Genomic DNA, 20,857 nt, shown 5'->3' with positions numbered 1-20,857 from the left:
AAATGTGTTAAGTAATTTATAGAGCGATTGTTAAATGTAGACGTATACTTAAGTAAACTAAATTAGGTAGCCATATATAGACTAGAATCTTTTTCCACCTGTTATTGTTCACGGAAATGCAACTGTTTTTACATTGAGTGGTATAACACTAGGAGGATACATAGGACACTATCACACTCAGCTTTTCACTGTGGTGTGAATTCTATCTGCTCCAAACAGGACAAACTCATCCTGATTGTAAGGATTGGAAGCTCAATATGAGCTGTGCTGAGGACCACAGACAAAAGTCTCCCCGCCAGTGATATCCTTAGTCCCCAAACCAACATGGTGCATCATTCTCATTTTTAAACATCTCTACAACACTTCAGGCTATATGAAATTATATCATTTTTATCACTTGTTAGTATATTTATATTACCTGCTTTATTTTTTTAAAAAAGACTTCTTTGTTTATTTGAGAGAGAGAGAGAGAGAACAGGGGAGCATGAGTGGGAGGGGCAGAGGGACAGAGAATCTCAAGCAGGATCTCCCTAGTGAGTGTGGGGCCCGACATGGGGCTTGATCTCACGACCCTGAGATCATGACCTGAGCCTGGCCTGCATGGCTGGAAAAACTTGACCCCGTTTATTGCTCACATTTTTGACTTGGGCCAAATCCAAATTTCTTTTTTTTTTTTTTTTAAAGATTTTATTTATTTCTTTGAGATACAGAGAGAGAATGACTGGCGAGGAGAGGGAGACGCAGGCTCCCTGCTGAACAGGGAGCCCAATGCAGGGCTGAAGGCAGGCACTACCCAAGAACCCCAAGACATTTTTTATTTTTATGTAGTTATTGGCAGCAAAATTTTCTTTAATTTTGCTTTCTTGAGAATTGTTCACAGAAAGTCTCTCCCCATTCCAGCTAATATAACTATTCTAAGAATTTATGAGTGCATTCAAATGTATTGAATTTTCATCCTTTTGGCCTTTGATTTTACCCTTTGAGGACACACATGTCACACGTAAACTGTTCTTGTGCAAGCAATAGGGGCATAAAGGTCTTACCCCTGCGGTGTTCTTCACAAGGTTTGCTGTAAGGGCCACTTTCAAAGATAATCCAACTCTCTAATCATTTGGAATGGGGTATATTATCAACATGAGTAAAAACAAATGATATGTAGTCATGACAACGATTTTATAGAATATTTAACCACCAACAAATGTGTCCACAACGTACGGAGCTAACAAACAAAATGAGATCACAAAATCGTACCTCCTGTTTACTTATGGCAAGAAATACAGGCACCTCTACCAACTCAGTGAAGACATGTTGATCGAGGGAGTGAACATATGGGAAAATCACAAAGAAATATAGAGTTTTCTTTTCGACAAGACAGCAGCAGGCCGAAAATGCTGGATTGAAAACCAAACAAAAAATGAACAACACGTATTTTTTTCCCTGAAACATGGCGTGGTTTACAGGAGAGGAAGCTGCAGGAGAGTGGGGCTGCAGGGATGCCTGGGGGCTCAGTGCATGAAGGCTCTGCCTTGGGCTCAGGTCATGATTCCAGGGTCCTGGGATCGAGTCCCGCATCCGGCTCCTGGCTTAGTAGGGAGTCTGCTTCTCCCTCTGCCTTCCCCTCCCCCCACTCATGCTCTCTGTCTCTGTCTCTGTCTCTCTCTCTCTGACAAATAAATAAATAAAACCATTAAAAAAAAAGAAGACAGAGACTGGGCTTGCATTGCAATAAGCATATACAAGGCTGGCTGTGTCCTGAAGCCATCTGCAAAGGTTAGAATTTCCAATGAGGAGGGGGGAAAACCCACAGTTCTGTCCTGCCTTGCTGTGAGTAAGGCTGGTTGTGCCTAATAGACTCCCCTTTCCTATTCTGGGGGAGCAAGAGGCCAGTCTGTGTGTTCAGCCCCCTTCCCTGGGGCGGGGTGGGAGCTCTGGCCTGGGCGTGGGGAGGCCCAGAGAAGGCATCTCCAGCTCTAGTTGCTCATGAAAGATTAAACAAGGGTGCAAATGGGAGTCTGGGGGCTGACGGCAGATCCAGACTCTCTGAGCACTCATTTCCCAGCACGTGGAACGGAAATGCTGACACCCTTCCCCGTGTGCTCCGAACCTCGGTGTCCGGGCAGACGCAGAGCTGGGGGAGAAGGAAGGGGCGCAGCGGGGCTGGCCCGAACCTCAGGCCTCCCACATGCTTGTGATGTGGCTTTGGATGCCTCCTAGTCCTAGTCCCCGGTACCCTGTAGAAGGAGCCAAGTACACTGCCTCACGGATGAGACCTCGAGAAGGCTCCGTAGACGTGACTTCTCCAGAACAAACAGTGAAGGGCGTGCCGGCCAGCCGCACGCCAATGTGTTTCGCAAACTCCAAGCTGCTAATCCAACCTGGGAAACAGTAATTGGCAAATGACACCAACATTTCTATTACGAGCTCATCTGGAGCTACAGTTTCCTAAGGGCATAGAAGAGTTTTCGCTGGATTTCTGAAGCAAAATCAACTGGATGTAGATTTTCTGCTTTTCTGCATTTACTTATTGAGGGACTTGTTAATCCTGAAGGGAAAGCCCAGGTGTGGTTTAGTGCGGGGCGGGGGTGGAGAAGAGAAAATTTCGAAGAGCCAGAAGGAGAGCAGAGGATCAAACACACTGGCAAGACCTGGGGAGAACGTTTAGGACGGGGGTTTGTTTCCTTTGCCCTGTGGTTTGAAACGGCGGGGGAGGGGGGGGCTGCCAAGCTGGGCAGGGGGAGCCGGAGCCGGGACTGGGCCCCTCCAGGTTGGGGCGAGTGGGACGGAGACCCAGCCAGCTCTCCCCTTCCTTCTCTGGAGCCCGCTGCCCCCAGCCCGGGTAGGGTCCCTCTGCTCCCAGCACCTCCACAGAGCAGCAGGAAAGATAAGCGACAACAACAGAATTGACTTGTCTCCATTGTTCTTTACACGTGATGGGAAATGAAGGAGAAAAGTGAAAGACAAGAGTCCACGGGATACCGACTTCTGCTTTCTCCTGCTTCGGATGACGCTGGCTGAATCCCGAACCTTAGACGCTGAACCATGGTGACTTTCACAAATCAAGTGTGTTTGGTGATACGGTTTTCTTTGCTTACTGTGACTTATTTATTGAAAACCCTTCATGGCTTTTGTAAAGATGAGAAATTAGCATTCTGAAAAATCAAGCGTGTAGTTGAAGAACTCAGCAAAAGCACCATGATGTTCACAGAGAGAATTTGTACCTGAAGGTACGTGAACACACACACACACACACACACACACACACAGGCAATAAACCCCAGAGGCTTCCCGCTGAGATGGAGCAAAACAAAGGATTGTGGCCTTTTCTAGAGTGTTTTCTTCCAGGAAATGTGCAGTTGCTTCAGGAGAACATTTTCGTTAATTGTGACCAAGGGCGGTATAGATCACAAGGTGGCCATCAAACTGTCCGCTTTTGTCCCCAATTTGCCACTCAGTGTGTGAGCCTGGGATGGTCGCTCTTTTTGGGCCTCTGATCCCTCGGCTGTGCAGCGAGAGGGTGGGACAGGATCCCAAGAATAAACACAAAGGTGGGAAGTTTCAGAGACGGTGTCCTGTGTCCTGTGTTGTCACAAGTCCCCACCAGGGGACAGCATTTGCATAGTCAAAAGGAAGCTTGGCCACATGCAGAACTGGGTCCAGACTTGCGGCATTTGTCATTGGAAGCCTGAATCCATCTCTGCAGAGGACGACGGTGTCAGCAGGTGGGACAGTGGCCTGCACAGAGGGGTTGGTCGCTTGGCCCATAGCCGCCCTGGAGGGGACACTCGCCCCGCCCCTGGAGCCTCCAGCCAGAGGGGCCACCTCTGATGGTGACGTTCGTTTTCCAGGGTCCTTCAAAGTATCAGATTTGTCTTGATGGCCGAACGCTTCCCAGCTGCAGTTTGATGCCCTCGGTGAGCATGTAGCGTGTTTTGCCTCATTCACTAACTGGTTTTCTTTTCCTGTCCCTTAAAGAGGGGCGGGGACGTCTGCCGGAACTTACCTCTGTACCTGTACCTGACTTGACATAAGCACTGGAGTGGTTATCTTCTTTGGTGGTTTCCAACAATATGCCTGGAAATCCAGTAGGTCCCGTGCCGGGGGTCACCTGGCAAGCCCCGCGACTGGGAAGTCGTCCCAGACTCAGCGCTTTCCGCCGGGTGGTGCCAGGACCCCTGGACGTACCACAGACGGAGTCCAGACCAAATCTCCGGGTCGCACGGACAGCCCAGAGACTCTAGGGATTTGGCGAGTTACTTCTGTGGTGGTGGCAAAGGGAAAAAGGTCAGAAAGGGGCTCCACTCTCCCGAGAGTGTGCTTAGCTGTACCCTCCCCAGCCTGCACCTGCCCCCACTCTTCCCACCAAAAATGCCTCTCATGCAGCTCAGAAACCCTCCAATGCCTGCATGGGATGCTGGGGACAGGCGTCCGTCAAGATGAATCGCTGAATATTCATTGGTCCCCGGCCTGGGGAGGAGCTGCTGCCGAACCTCTGGGTCCAGGAGACAGGCTTCCGCCCTTGGGGAGTTTTCAGGACGAGGCTGCAAACCCAGGATCAAATATGGAAACGGAGAGCAAGCTGGAGGACCCAGGAGAGAACACGCCCGTGCTGCTGCAGCCAGGAGACATCCGTCAGCCTCCCTTGACCTGGGGGGTCTGGAAGTGGGGAGAAGATCTTGAAAAGGGGAGAACAGTAAAGACAGGCCAAGGCGAATGACCAGTCACATTTGGGGTGGCACGTGGTCAACGGGGAGTGATGAACAGGGGTTGCAGCCCAGAGCGAGGGTGGATGTGCATGGTGGCGGGCAGGGAGGGGACCGTGTAAAGATAACGGGACAAGTTACGGGCTTGGTTTATCAAAGTTATCCAGTGTTAGAAAGTATGTGGACAACTTGGCATTCTGTACTCTTTGTGGGTGTGTAAACCATCACTTTTTTTTTTTTTCCTGGATGGTCTGATGCCATGCCTCAAAATTTAAAAAAAAAAAATGTATACACTCGTGATGTGACCGTCAAGCCACGTCAGGGAGTTTCCCCTAAGCAAATAAACACACGAATGTGAGAGGCATATGTGAAAAGCTGGTCATCGTGGAATCGGGTTTTAATAGTTAAAAATTAGAAAAAAAAAATCTATGTGTTCTTTAAATGAAACTCAAATAATGATAAAAAGTATCAGGCATCACGGCAAGGGGTTCGTGCATTGTTCAGTGCAACAGCTTCCGGAACCGCAGCACACAGGGAGGCCTCTTACAAGTTGTGGTTCACGCGTGTGTGAGTGAGAGCAGATTCCAACGTGGAACAGTCTGGAACAGTGCTCGCCGAAAATTAACACATACCTGTGATGTTTTCCTGTGTAGTCCATGTGCCTTCTGGACTCTTCACAGCAGATGGGCCATTTTTATAAAAACTTTGCAGAGGAACACAACCAACAGGATACTGCAGAGAGAGAGAGAGAGAGAAATTTAGAGACTGGCTTGACATGATTATAGAAGCCCAGATCTAGAATCTGCGGGGTAAGCCAGCCGGCTGGCGGCCCAGGGAAGAGCTGACATTGCAGAGCAAGTCCAGTGGCCATCTGCTGGCAGAATTCCTTCTTCCTCAGACGATGCAGGTGTTTGTTTTACGCAGACCTTCAACTGATTGGGTGAGGCCCACCCACATTCCGGAGGGCAATCTGCTTTACTCAAAATCTGCTGAGTTCAAACGTTAATCTCATCCAACGAACCCTTGCACAGAAACAGGCAGAATAATAGTGGGCCAAGTGCCTGGCACTGTGGCCCAGCTGACTTGACATACAGAGTGAACCATCCCAGGCCGTGTCCAGGATACGCCGGCGTTGAGCTGGTTGTGGGCTCCCCGAGAGTTTCTAAAGGCTCCTTGCAGGAGGTGCTCATGACAGAGGGTGCAGGGGACGTGCAGGGGTCACAAGCAGGGGCAGGTGCGATGCAGGCTTTGTTTTACTTGGCTGGCTAGAGAAAATTGGAATCCCATGCAGAGTTCCTGAATCAAAGAAAAAACTATAAAGAAAACCAAGGAATGTGAGTTCTTTTGCTACCTTGGACGGAATTTGAGCTTTCACAGACAATGGCAGACCCGGCCAGGAAAACAGCAAGAAACCTCCTGAGTCTCCGAGGCAAGTGACGTCCCAGTTTCCAGGTCCTTCCAGGGAGCCCTGTGTCTCCTTCCCTGCCACCAACACACCCGGCTAGAAGCCAGAGCTCCTCATGGCTTTTAAAGGTACAAGATACAAATATGCTCCATGTGTTCAAAAGATAATTTTGTGCTTTCTCAAAAAGGAAGACACAATTGCTGGTTTAGGTGACATAGAGCTGGTGTTTATCTCTGCCAAACTGGGGGGTCGCTCTGCTTACCTCTGTGGAGGGGAGCCCCCAACCTCCGCTCCAGTCCTGCTGTTGTCTTTCCTCAGCAGCCTTCCAAAGAGGGGACCAGTCGCGGAGCTCGGGGAGAGCGCCGTGTGCCCTGCCCCCAACCAGTGCAAGCAGCCCTTCCTCGGAGCCCGTCCATCCACAGCCAGGATCCCCTCCCACAAGCTCTGAGTCTCAACCACAAACAGCAGAGGTTCTCAAGCTGGGATCCGAGTGTGAGTTGTAAAAATAATCATAAATAAACCCGAGCTAGCCAGTCACTGCAGCAGGAGTGGCTCCTCTTAGTCTCAGAAGCTGAGTGCACTCTGCAGCAGACTGTGCCCCGTGTGCCCAGAGTCTCCCTCTTCCCACGCACCTGGGGCTTTGCACAGTGCAAGCACTGTGGGGAGGTCATGGGCAGCCTCTGCTCTGGCCCTCTCCTCCCTTCCTCCTGCAGTGTTCAGTCAGCAGTCCCCCCCAGGGGGAATCTTTAGTCTTCTCACTTGAGATGAAGATCTCTCCAAATGGAGTTTGTAGATTGGGTCCCTTTGGTTTGGCCATCCTGGCCTGGAAGCCATGTGCTTCTAAGAATTTCCAAGTTACAGGCATAGCTTGGGTGCATGCAAAAGCTGAGACTCACTCAGGACGTCTCATCTGAGGTCAGGAGGTGCAGGGAGGCAGTGACCTTGAACTTGCAATGGCGGGCTGCCCGGGCTGCGTGGAGGGTTTGCATACAACTGCCAGAGTTCTGCCTCTCCAAGCAGACCTTTCCGTCTTTGGACCCCCAATGCTCTTCCCCCTCCCTGACATTCATCTTATTTGCACTTGCGTCCATCTAACAGTATAGGTGCTTAACTTACCTGTTCATTTTCTCCCTCCAAGCCCCACCCCCGACCCCCTCCAAATGACGCCTTCCTGAAGGTAGAGGCTTTTGTTTGCTTCTTTGGTGTCCTAACCCCAGAAGCTGGTCCAGTGGCTCTCCAGTAAATACTGTCTGAGTCGTAAGTGAGTGAACAAATTTCAGTGCCCGCGTCCTAGTACTGTCCTTTGTACTTTACATAATAAATCTCATCGTATCCTCTCTACATTGGAAATAACCTGCTAGCCCTTCGTTAATTATGAGGCAGTAGCAAACACACACTCTCACCGACCTGAGAAAATCTAGATTGTCAGTCTTCATAAGAAGGGAACATTTGTTGAACAAACACTAATAGAAGCACACGACACAGCCCTGTCTTCTCAGCCCATTTTACAGATGAGGAATCGAGGCTCGGAGTAGGTAAGCACAGTGCTCAGGAGCACACAGCTAGGACCTTGCAGAGGGGGCATCAGACCAGGAAGTCTGGTGGCAGAGCCCCTTTCTCCAACTGACAAGGACTCGGCTCTCTGAGCGAGCAGTCTGTAAGCACAGAGACACTGGGGAGGGACGCACAGCCTGGACCCTACCCTTTGGAAGCCCACGCTCCGGTAGAGGAGATGGGCCACATTGATGGCTGAGTGTGTCACCGGAATGGGACAGCCGCACACCACAGGAGGTCACGAGTATGAGCACATCTCTCTGGCCACTTCCCAAGCTTCCCAGGGCAACCACCCTGGGGCTCACCCGTGAGGGCAGAAGGGACCCCATCCCAAGCCTGCCAGGTCTCTGAGCAGGACCCATGGGACTCCCGGGTCCATCTGCTTGCCAGGGTCAGCAGGCTGGAGGTAGGAGGGCAAGGTCATCTGTGCTGGTGGGAGAGGAGGGGGTTGGAACTGAGGGTCAATATTAAATTTGAAATTTCCAGAAGCTCACTTTTCAATTAGTCTTTTCTCTTCAAAAAATGGGTCAGGGTCTTTGCTTGAGTCCACAAACTCAAATGAAGGCGCCCGGTCCTGTGCCCGATGCAGGCAAGCTGGCCTCGTGGAAGGGGAGGTAGAGTGAAGACACACGGGGCCATGGGTCTGCAAGCTCATGTTCCCAAGTTTGCTCCCACCACACCGGGGGAAGCCGGGCTGGGCCCAGCGCCGAGGACAACTCCAGAAAAACCCAGCCAGTCCTGTGCTCACAGACAACATATAAACACGTCCCGTTCTCTTCAGTTCTGCCCCAACTTAATCCGTTAAATCCACATAATCCCAATCAAAATCCTAAAGGAATCTTTGGAGGAATTTTACGCAATGAACCTAAATTTGCTAAGTAAGCATGGATGAGTGCTCAGGATAAAGTAGAACTTTCCCTGAGGGGTGTCACAATTTATCACCAAGCTTCAAACACTGAGCAACTGTGCCTGCACCGAAATCGATCGATCGATCGGGACAGAAATCCTGAAAATCAGACTCATCTGAGTGTTTGAGTACATGTGTCAGTAAAGTCCAGCTTGGGCTAGAGATGGAATTTCACAGTAGGGAGACAAAGCAAACGTCAGGCCAGAGATGGCAGGGGAAGACTGAATCCGCGTGTCTCTTCAACAACGCAACAAGAGAAAATACGATATAATATATTAAATAATTAAAAGTAAAGTTTAGACAAAATCACAAAACGTAAGTGAATTATATAATAATGAAGTAGGGCAGGGCTTTAAGGCAGAAATCATAAACAAAATGAATTATAGATTTGTATTTTTTTTTTAAGATTTTTTATTCATTTATGTGACAGCAGGAGAGCACAAGCAGGGGGAGTTGGAGAGGGAGAAGCAGCCTCCCCACTGAGCAGGGAGCCTGATGTGGGGCTCGATCCCAGGACTCCGGGATCATGACCTGAGCCGAAAGCAGACACTTAATGGCTGAGCCACCAGGGCACCCCCACAGATTTGCAATTCATAATCATTTAAAGAACCATGAAGTAATTTTTTTAAAAATTGAAAATATATTCCAATAACAAAAAATATATTTGTAAAATATATGGCAGACAAGGATTCAGTGTACTTATTAAAATGCCTACAAATTAATAAGGAAAATGTAAAAATGTTGGTGAGTAATGTAGCCATTGGCTTTACAGAGCATATAAAGTAACTCGACTCAGACACAAAGAAACAAAAATTATTCATGATATGTACGGGATTCTCTTTGTCTTGTTTGTTTATATGTCTTATATTCAGTTACCTCAATTTTCTTGTCATTTTTCATTGTTTCTAATAGATAATAGTTTAGTTTTATGTAAACATACCCCAGAGAGCTCTAGCTTTGTGACTTCTCTATCGTTTCTAGAAATCCGATGGTCAATTTGATCTTTTCAGAAGTTCGGAAGTATTCTGTTTTCTGCAGTTTCTATAATTTCATTCTGAGAATTTATCCCGTCAGCACATTTAGAATTACTTTTGGGTGCAATCAGATGCGATCTGGCTTTATCCAGCAACCTTAATAGTGACAACGCATTCGACATTTATTCTCTTCCTAATTCGTTACATTGTATCAACGGACAGCCATCCGTCCACTTGGCACAATTCATTGACAGTTTTGGTGGGCTATAGGGTCGTCTTATTAGACAAGCGTTACTGCTTTAGAACATGTGTTTCTATCGGGTAGTATGATCAACCCCAAATGTACCCCCTTTTCAGTGTTTTAATACGTCTTCACGTTGTTTTCCTAAATCAGCTTTGTAACTTTCCAGAAGGTCCTGGTACAGGCTTAGCTGTGGGAATAGAGCAAGTGCAGGTGCATATTCATAGCTTGCTTGTAAGCTGGACGGATGGCTCAGTGGGGAGGGATAGGGTTAAGATTCCAAGAACACAGGACACAATGTATTTGGTGGTGTTCCAGTTAGAATCAAAGACACAACCAGATGGGTAGCTTTGGAGAAAATGAATAAGACGGCTAAGAGCAAAGATTTCCTGTTTCGGGGTAAGCATGCGAGTGCTGGTTCCTGCCTTCCGGCCGGGGCGCAACTTTGCTTTACAGTGCACAAGTCCCGGGAAACGATGCAGGGTCCCTGCCCTGTGGAAGCCTTTTGAGATGGCCTCGGGGACTTTCTGCTCAGTAGGAATGGACTTCTGGGAGCACAAGTGAGAAAAACAGGTCAGGAGAGAGTGGAGAAGAAGGGGAGGTAAAAACAGGCTCTGAGTTTCACTTCTGGAGCTCCGTTCAGAGACATGACCTCATGCGTGTTTATAGCATCCTCATACGGCAAGCAGGAAGTGGCTATCATCATCTGACCTTGACAGAGAGACGAAGTCCATGGAGGTCCATGGAGGTCAGAAGCCCTCTCCTGAGAGGTGGGGATTTATTACAGTAATCCGGGACACAGCAAGGTGGGTTAGGGACCTCCAAGGTCTACAGAGTCTCAAAGAAGGGATCGGTATTCTTGAATACAAGGCTATCATCACTGAGACAGGATTGTAAGATGTGTGACAAAGGCGATCACTTTTGTGGCTCTCCCTGAATTTAATCATCTCATTTGCATACGTCGACAGAGACTCAGAAGCGAGTTGTCACCGTCAGTGGGCACAGCCCCTCTCAGGATGAAAGGAGGTTTCCGCTCGTAGCTTTGTCCCCAGAGAGGAAATACGAGGAAGGTGTGCTTTATCCAGCACCAGCAGCTGCTTTGGTGCTGGTGACTTGAGCTTGGCAGGATGGTGGACAATGCGGGTGCGGGGGGACCAGGTGTGCAGATGAAGGGGCCGGTGGTGGTCAAGTGACTGGAGATGGAAGAACTCGATGCACTTTGGGTGGAAACCCTGGCTTCAGCCTCCTTGTGGTGAGTCGCCCCGCGGGGCTCTGCCGGTCCTAACAATGAAGGAAGGCTGCCCAGAGCCCCGCAGCAGACGTCTCGCTCATGCAATCTGGCTTCTGTGTGCACCACGGAATGTTCACCCTGAGCTCAACAGGGAAGCACACAGGGGGTGGAGGTTGGGGGAGAGCTGGAAAACCACACATGATTTACCTTGATTAGGGATTCTAGCACTTCTGGGGCCGAGCAGCCACATTAAACATGCCCTTCCAAAAAGTGCAGCTTGGAAATTTAACCTTTCCTGGTGGAGGACAATGTGGGCCTCCTCATCGCCACCCCAGACTGCAAGGGCTCCAGGGCCAGAGACTCACAATGTTGCCTGAGCACTGGGAACACTGGGACGTCCCCTCCCACCCACTCCCACTCCCACCTCCTAACCCCCACCCCACTCCAGAATGCCCAGTTGTGGTTTTAACTATTCAGCAGCTGGAGAAACTACAATAAGACATTGACAAGGTTTGGTTTTTTGGAAGGAAGCTCCCATTTCCCTTGATTTCTTTTTCCTTTGTTTTATCCCCGGCAGCCCTGGCATGGCTCTCCAGCGGTATGGCAAGGGGAACCGGGAATGGCATCCCTGATGTGACAGGTCTCATAGTGTGTCGCCTGTGGTGCCCAAGAAGGTGTTGACGGGTCGGTCACTTACTCACATCCTGAGTGTTCATTTTTTTCACGCAGGAAGCTGCCGTAGAGCAGACCCAGCAGCCTGGGGGTCAGTGTTAAGAACCCATCGACTCCTGTGTTTGTGCCCGGGGTTCCTTTCATGAGACACCTTAATTCTCCCCTTGTCCGTGCACACGGCCACGAGGCCAAGACGGTGTTGAGCAGGGCTTGGCAGAGTCCTCGTGTGCATGTTCAGATCAGCTGTCTTGGGCTCTGGGGGTCGAATGGTCTCGTTTTAACTACTCAGCCCTATCGTTGTAGTGTGTACATGAATGCATGTGCTGTGTTCTAATAAAACTTTATTTATAAAAGCAGGTAGCAGGGGTACTTTACAAACTGCTGGTTACTGGTGACCTGCCATTGCCCATTGGGAATGTGATGCTCAAAGAGGTTATGTCTTGCTTCTTTGTTTAGATTTCTTACACTTTAACTCATTTTAAAAAGGATTTTTATGATAATAGTTTTTTTTTTTTTTTAGATTTTCTTTATTTATTTGACAGAAAGAGAGCAAGTGAGCACAAACAGGGGGAGTGGCAGGCAGAGGGAGAAGCAGGATTCCTACCAAGCAAGGAGCCTGATGTGGGACTCGATCCCAGGACCCCAGGATCATGGCCTGAACTGAAGGCAGACGCCCAAAGGACTGAGCCACCCAGGTGTCCCTATGTTAATTTCTTATGCTAGTTATCATGGACTCAGCCCTAAGTGTTCATAATAATCAACATTGGCAATGGCAGTTACCCCAAGCCCACCCCATCTGGATCTAGTGTCCCATTGTCCCACTGAATCCACTGCTTCTTGTGCTAGGACTAGAGACTCATGTAAGAAATAAACTGAGGGGTGGGGGGGGAGGTTCAGCATTGCTTGTAACCCGGAGCCAAATGTCACCACCCAGCAAGGACCACGAATGACGGAGGAATAGCTCTGCGTTACGAACTTCTGTTTGTGCCAAGGCCTGTGCTAGGCCCACCGGCCCTGACAGTCATTCTCCTTTCACTTACAAGGTCCAGAGCACCTAACCGAACTCCTCAAAGTCATGCACAAGGTCACGTGTAGGCGCACGGGGCCCCACACTCAGAAGCACCCCGTTTATGCTTCGTTTCCAGCTCTGCTATCCTCACTTTGAAGAGCTTTCCAAATTTTGAAAAAAAGGGCCAGTCCCGGTCACACAGCCCATAAGAGGGGAGGTGTATGCCATGCTGACATCAGCCCCCAGTACCTGGACTGGGCGAAGATGCGGGCTCAGCCTCCCTGGGATCATGTACTTGCAGGGGAAAGACGGAAACGTGCTCGAGGGACCAGGTCCACGTGATCTGAATCAAAGAGGAAAACTCAACACAAAAGTATTTTTTTTAATCATGTGGTCCAAGAGATCGTGCATGGGAAAGCTAGTGTCCGCTCTGATTACCTGGAGCAATCCTTCTGGCCTCCCTCGGAGTGGACATTGTTGGCTCAAGCTTTGCATGAGGGGACCGAGGACAGCGAAGGAAGGCAGCGAGGCCGACTGGAGATCCTGTCCGGTGTTTCTTGTGCAAAACGGAAAGGACCAGGTTGTGGGTCAACATCTGGGTTTACGCATGGTTCCTGGAAAGGGATGTAACTGTTGCCCACCCTCCTGTCTGCCCACAGACAGTTACAGAGAAGGGAAAAGTGTACCGCTTCTCCCAAAAGAACCGCCCCTCCCCTTCACCTGTTGGAGTAGATGATGTGCTTTCGGTCGGCTGGGTTTCTCTGGGAAGGATTCAGCTGGGAAAGCTCTGTGTGCTCTCCAGAGGAGCTCCCCATGCAACTTAAGTAGAAGCCAGAGTTTTTCCTGGAGAACTCCCGCTCTGGGGTGGCGGCACACAGTATTCATGGTGCTGCCTTGGCAGCGAGAAGAGCTGGCTGCGCCCAGAATCATGGCAGGGGTTTCAGGCCCATCGATCGCACGGAAAATACTGTTTCAATGAAGCCCTACTCAGAATTCGAAGCAAGGCGAGGGTACCCTTGAGGCAGGCTCTGATCCGGAAGCCATAGTGAGCCAGCTGGTGAGAAGTACATTCCAGGTGCCAGGTGGGATGCCATGCACCGCCCCCCAGCCCCCGGGGCACCAGGAATCATCACGGGGTGGGGGCGGGGGAGCAGCCGTCTCCAGCATGGACTTGCCGTGCACCTGCAGCCTGAGCCCTTCCTTCGGTGGCACGTTAACATCTTCCTGCTGCCGCTAACCATCTCCACAGTTGCTGTCGGGGCAGGACAGACGGTAGCAGTACAAGAAAGCAGAGCAGACATGTGAGTTAAAAGAAAGAAAAATCCGCTGAGAGTAGAGTGTAATAATGAAACCTAAGTGCTGGTGATCGTGTGCACTCCCAGCCCAGAGGGTGACCCCACTAGGACTGTGGGGCTCCCTGCAGGGGGTTACCCTATAGGCTGAAGGTATGCAGAGTCCCAGGGGGGATGCTGGCACCGTCCGGAAGAGGCAGATGCAGTGAGACTGGTGAGGGGCCTGTTGACAAAGGTGCCTGTAGGTCGTGGAGCCCGATGGAGGAGTGGAGGGGATCCCTGGGGTGTCCAGCTGCTGACAGGGGCAAGGAAAGGCATGTTGGCCAGAACCTGAGACAGCTCTAGCTGGAGGGGGGGGTCCTGAGCTGAAGGCACGAGTGGAACCGGGTGGGGGTGGGGCAGGGAAGTGAAGGCTTGGCTCCCCTCCCGCCCAGACACAGGCCCTGTTCCCTCCCTGCTGGTGCCTGCCTGGGTCAGACCCACCCAGACCTCAGAGGGCAAGAGAGCCCACTCATGCCGTTGTTAAGAGCCTGCCTCTGGAATGCTAAGCAGGACAGAGAAGCGGGGACGAGAGGGGGCTTGCAGGTGTCAGTGGAGAATATTGGCACGGGGGACACTAAAAAGCAGTGGTTCCCAAGTGTGGCTGATGCTTACGCACATCTGGGGCTGAGCACGGGTCCAGCCAGCTCTGCAGTGTGCTGATGGAGGAGACCTGGCTCTAGGCTGAGCTTCCCCAGGTGCACCTGCTGGTCATACAGATTTGGGGACGACAGAAAGATATTCTTTGAAAGCTCTGCCATCCCCGGCCTGCCATACATCTGCTGCCAACACACAGGCTGTGGAGATTTGATCTCCAGAGTTCATCCCAGGGCCCCCCCCACCCCAGGTCAGAAGAACTAAAGCTGCTTGAACATCTGCAGGGCACAGAGCACTGTGGTTGGCTTTTCTGCGTGGTGTTTGCTTTCTGTCTCCCGCAAATTCATACAAGGTAAAAGATTCTGTAAGACTAAAGTATTTTTGTACTACCTCAAGGAGATCTTGGGGGAAAGAGTGGTAGAGAGCAGCTGTTAAGGGGTGAGGTCGGTTTTAGACAGATTCCTGTGCCAGGGAAGGAAAGAGAGGAGAAGCGTGCTGTGTATTCTCATAGCGGACTGTGGGGTCGGCGGTTCCGTGTAACCCATTTCACAGATCTGCCAGGTAAGGTCCAGCACGGGCTGCGTCAGGACTTCAGAGAGCTCTAGGGACATTCTCCTGCATGGGCCCCTTCCTCCACCAAAAAGATCCTAAAAATTATATTTTACAGCTATGTGGGTATAAAGGCAAATTTAACCCTATTCACCTTTTTCTTCTTCTGACTTAAAAAAAAAAATTATGACATTTTGCGTGCCCCTTAAGATGGTCACAGCAGTAAGCCCTACGCCCACGGTGCCTAATGGAGAAGTCGGCCCTGAGCGTTCCGCTGGGTGCCTTCAGCACACAGCTGGCAAACGATATTCAAGTCCACGGGCAGACTTTGGAGCTGCGGATCCCGACCTTGGCCGAGACCGAGGATGAGCCGTGAGGCTTCAAAAAGTCCCCAATGTCAGCTTGCACCCCAGACTGGTGAAGTTTGAATTTCTGGGGCTGGAGACTGTGCACCGGCGGGTCCCAGCTAGCAGGTGATGCCAGGGTGGAACACGGTCGAGAACCCCGCGTGCATGTCCCGGGTCCCTCCTCTTGTGCGCACGGGCCCCTCACAGGAATGCAGAAGACGCGGCTCATGTCCACCCCACACCTGAGGACGCATGTTTAGATAAACGCACAGACTCCCGTAATCTGCCCTTGCTGCTCCCACCAGCTGTTTCCTCCCTCTTGGCCCCTCACTACAGCTGAAATGGGGCTCCTCCCAGTCCTGGAGGCGACTTCCCACGCTGGTATTCTCTTCGTCCAGCCCTACGGCGTGGCGGACCTCCATGGCTGAACCAGCAGATGGACGCCCTTGAACCTGCCTTCATGCGGTTGCTGGTCCTCAGAGCTGGGCTCGGAGAGGCCAGCGGGCAGAGTGTCGTGGGCTCTGTAGGTAGCTGGGCAGAGGCTCCACAAGTGGCTGGGGCTGGACCCCCTGGGCAGTGTCCCTGTCCATCCCCCACACCCCGCCACACACTTTGTGCGGACCATACGTGCTGGCCACCCCAGCCCGCCACTGGGTCCCCTCCGTCACATCCACATTTACTTCTACATTAGTAAAAAAAGCTTTGAACACTTACAACTCATTTTGCCTGGGACTCAGATGCTTAGGAGAGGGAGACGGCCCAGGCATGAGAGAACAGTCGCCTCTATTTAGGGAAGAGAACATATAAAGTCAGAAGAAGTAGCCTCCCTACAAGATATTCCTGCGCTAAAGGGAAACCACAGAGGACGTCACCTGAGCCCAACAGCACCTGCTTACTCTGTTCCTGTGTCAAGAGTTTCTTTTATGTGCTAATGAGATTGCTGGAACAAATTCCGAGTGGCCAGCTCATGGACAGGGCTCGTGTCCCAGCTCGCAGCTCGTTTTACTAAGCTTTATACTTAGTTCCAGGGGTAGAGTTCCTCTCTTGGGCTTTCCTGCTATTTGAAGTAAAGAAGAAAGGCTTCTCTTGTGGCTCAAACACAGCCTAAGGAATATTACCACGGACGATGAAGCCGTCTGTGAGCTAGCTGTTGCTCTCTGTGACTCATCTGCTTCCTCATGCTCCTTCTCACTTGGGGCCTGCTTTCCGACCTTTGGATTCTTCTCCTGGTGTCTTCCCGACCACCCTTGCTCAGGGCCTTTGCACATACAGTTCCCCGTGTCTACAGCCTTCTCCCCAGAGATGTCCACGGGGCTCACTTCCGCTAGAGTCTACTCGGTTCCATTCTCCTCTTCTTGGGGAGGACTTCTCAGACCACCCCTGTCCCTGCCCAAACTCTCCATTTGCCCTCATTAATATTTCTTCCCAGCCTTGTGGTGTGTTGAGATGGGTTTCTCCCTCTCCATTTTAGCTGAGGCGATATGCTGACCACTGCCAAAGTCAACGTGAGACACAAGCCTGATGTAGGAGAGAATGTTACAGTTCAAAGCCAATGGCCAAGAAATAATTCTTGAGATGTCTTTGGTGCAAAAAAGTGATTTTTTCAAAGTACTGGGACAGGACCTGGGGGCAGAAAGAGCTGCACTGGGGTCATGAGGACTGGCCCATTACATACTTTCAAGTTGGGAAGGGGTTAGGATTTTGGAAGCAAGGGTTCCAGGACCTTGAGGGGGGCTAGCTGTTGTTGGGAAAAGGTCATTTATTACCGTCTAATAAAATCTTAGTCATGAGACCCTCAATGTATTCCAGGGGGCCATATGTTTGGGGGATGATGGCTAACACATATCTTGGGGGACTTGTTGACAAAGGAAATTTCTAAAGGAACTTTTATACATTGAAGTCGACTTTCAGGATCCTGGGGGTCAGGGTAAGATTGTCTTCAACCCTCAGCAAAGTGTCAACATCGAGGCAGTTGAGTCCTTAGCGGAAGGTCACTCTGCCTGTTTCAAGGACTTGTCGATGGGCTGTACATAGTAAGGAAATCCAATAACTTTTCTTTTGCCTTTATTTGCCACATCAATGCCCATAACCTCACACTACAGGCAGCGTCCGGGAGCACGGAGGAAAGTGGCTGCGTGACCCAGCCACATCACGAATGAGCAAAGGTCCTCCGCGCTATTCCTCATGTTCTACACTGGAGTGAAACTATATGTTGGCTGACTGAACATAGACAGACAAACGAACAAACAAACGAAAAGAACGTGCAAATGTGTGTCAGTCGAATTCACGGTGTGCCCTGGGGAGGCAGACTCTTGGGGGAAGCCATCCAGCCAGCAGACCCGGGATGTGAGGCATGGTTGGGTCTCGCCAGCTCTGATGGCTTGAAGCTTGAAGTGGGGCTCTAGGGGGACTGTGGGTAAAGAGGGGATGACTCTACCCCACCCGGCCCTTGCGGAGCCACTGGATTGGCGGGGGAGGTCAGAGAAGGCTCCATTCTGGTTCTAGTTTGGAGTTTTGATTCTTGCATAAGAATAGACATTGGAACTACTAAACTGGGACTCTATTTGGGATCATAAGGAACCAAAAGATTTTGTCCTTTTTTATTGTTGGCTTGATGTTTATCTTAGTGGAGCAGGAAGTCTTGAGATTGCTGGAATATTCATCTAGGGGTAGAGAAAGGACTGTTCCTCTGTAAATATACTTTTAAAGTGGGGGATGGGGAGAGAGGGAGGAAGAGAGAAAGAGAGGAGGAGGAGGAAGGGGGAAAAGAAAGCACACTGAAGCGAAGTTGGCTGGCTTGCTAACTGCATTCATCTACACACTGCACAGGAGACATCCTAACGCATAGGACGGCAAGGCTGTAGGATGGCAAGGCTGTAAGAAGTCTCCGTGTTTCCATGTTCTGACAGGAAACATTGTACCTTCATTTTTTTCCCACCTATGCCAAATGCAGTAGCTAAACAAAGCTTGCCCAACCTTTTCTTTTTTTCTATCTTAAACACCTTATTTATTCTCAGTCTCTGGAGTCTCAGTCAAAAAATAAATGGTTTCACATACATATACATATATATATATATATATATATATATACATATATATATATATAAATAATTTTTTTTTCTGATCTGCGAAGATACTTGAACAGAGTTCCCTCCAGAGCATACACTTTAAATCTGGTATAGTAACGCACTCAGTGAATTGTCTTTTTAAAGACTACAAAATCTATAAATTATTTGAAATCTTCTGTATTAAAAAAAAAGATCCCTATTTGAGCCAAAATATCAGGTATTGATTAAACAGTTTAAGCTCTATTCATATAAGTAAATACTACACAGCCATTAAGATTGAATAGAAGCATTCTGGATGGCGTGGAGGGGTGTCCGTGGCACACTGATTGCTGAGACAACAGAAGCGGCTCCAAGGCAGAGGCCGTGTGATGGACAAGGTCAGTGTTTCTTGAATTTGGCTGGCAGGGCCCCACCCTGAGAAACATTGGTGACACGGTGCACGGCCCCCCACCACAAATACACACACACTTGCAGGAACAATTCTGTAAAGCTCTGTCTCCTATCATTCCGTATTTCTCCCTTGAACCAAGAGCTTTATGGAATCCCTACTATCTTGTCTCGTCTCTTCCCTTTTAATGTCTGTCACAAGACCTAGATCATGGTCATGTCTAGTTAAAATGACTCAAAACCTGCAGCTGGAAACCCACTGATAGAGAAAGAGAATCAGGGAGCATGTCCGAGCGCCCGACCACACAGGGAGCACGGGATTTTGAGCACTTGGCATGGATTAAAGCGGTTAGTTTGGCAACAACTCTATCGCACAGTTACGATGTATCCCCTTTTATAGAGAAAATAAGTGGGACAGAGAAAGGCAAAACACCTGGGACTCCTGCACAAGACTGGAGGGCAGTGGAGTGACACCTGTCCTGGGGGACACATTTCTTCCGCCTTCAGCAAACACAGATGAACAAATCTGGAGAGCTTGACCCGATGAAACAGGGCTTATCTCTTAGTGTGGAACCTAGAGAGAGTTTTGTTTTCTTCTTTCTGTTTATTTGCATTCCCGATTTTTTTTTTTTTTAATTAAAGCACGGTCTTGGTAACAAGGAGAAAGGTCATTGCATTTACCTCTTTGACCTATTTCTGAACTTTATGACAATGTTGTTGGGAAAATTCAAGCAATCTTCATTCATCTCAATTTCTCCAAACATCCTTTTAAGTGATTGTGAACAATTTATTTGAATTGTCAAGAGAGGTTTTACAAAATCATTCCTACGGTCGCTGATGGTTCCTCTGACTTTCGAGAGCTGTTCATCGACACAAATCACTCGTCAAGACCAGACCCTATTCTCTGATAAATGGGGGAATTTGCACCAGCCCGTATTTCTAGCAGATTGATGTCATCCTATAAAAACGTGGAGGGCCTTTCTGCAGTGTCTAACGCTCACCAGCCCTTGCCTATTTCCCTGGGAGGTACTAATGGAAACAGGATTGAAGGAGAAGCACCAGCCTTCATGGCGCGGCTTACACGCGACTCATCTGGGAAGACCATCCTCCTCGTGCAGGAGGACACCAGATTGGACTCTCGCACATTTCGGGGCTGGCCGGCCCTTTTCAGAGAAGCCCTGCGTGACCACCTGGCGGTTACGGCCTCTCTTCCCGTGAGTCCGTCTGCAGCACGAGAGGGACGGATGGGCCTTGGGCCATCTGGTCTCAGCTGTGTCCCCAGCCCCGGCTCCCTGCCCAGCAGCCGGCAGTGGGTCGGTGACCGCACGCCGAATGCAGAGGGACGTGTGAGTCACAAGTGCATTTATGGGTGAATGAGTAAAGAAATGACAGATTAAGAAGCACATTTTTGAGATTCCTTTTGCCTCGGGCAAAGTCTACTCAAATTCTTATTTTTTTTTTTAGACTTTATTGACTTACTTGAGATAGAGAGACAGAGACAGAGAGAGCATGAGCTGAGGGAGAGGCAGAAGCAGGCTCCCCACTGAGCAGGGAGCCTGATGTGGGGCTCCATCCCAGGACCCTGGGATCATGACCTGAGCCGAAGGCAGTCGCTTCATTCAGTGAACCGCCCAGGTGTCCCTCAAGGTCTTATTTTGAACTAAATCCTATTAAAAAAAAAAAAAGAAGAGAGGTTTATCAAATTTACCTTTAAGAACCACAGCAGTACATTAGAAAGCATATTCAAGCTTGAATAAAAAAGACCATTTCTGACATAAGAAATTTACCGATACTGATAACATAGGAAAGAACTTCCAACGTCAGTGGGTAAGAAGCGTTCAGAGACGTGCGTACAGATTCTCAAACAGAGCCCCTTGACCCCTCA

This window comes from Lontra canadensis, unplaced genomic scaffold, assembly GCF_010015895.1.
Source record: "Lontra canadensis isolate GAN:19392208 unplaced genomic scaffold, GSC_riverotter_1.0 scaffold94, whole genome shotgun sequence".
Lineage (NCBI taxonomy): Eukaryota > Metazoa > Chordata > Mammalia > Carnivora > Mustelidae > Lontra > Lontra canadensis.
This window is presented reverse-complemented; position numbering follows the sequence as displayed.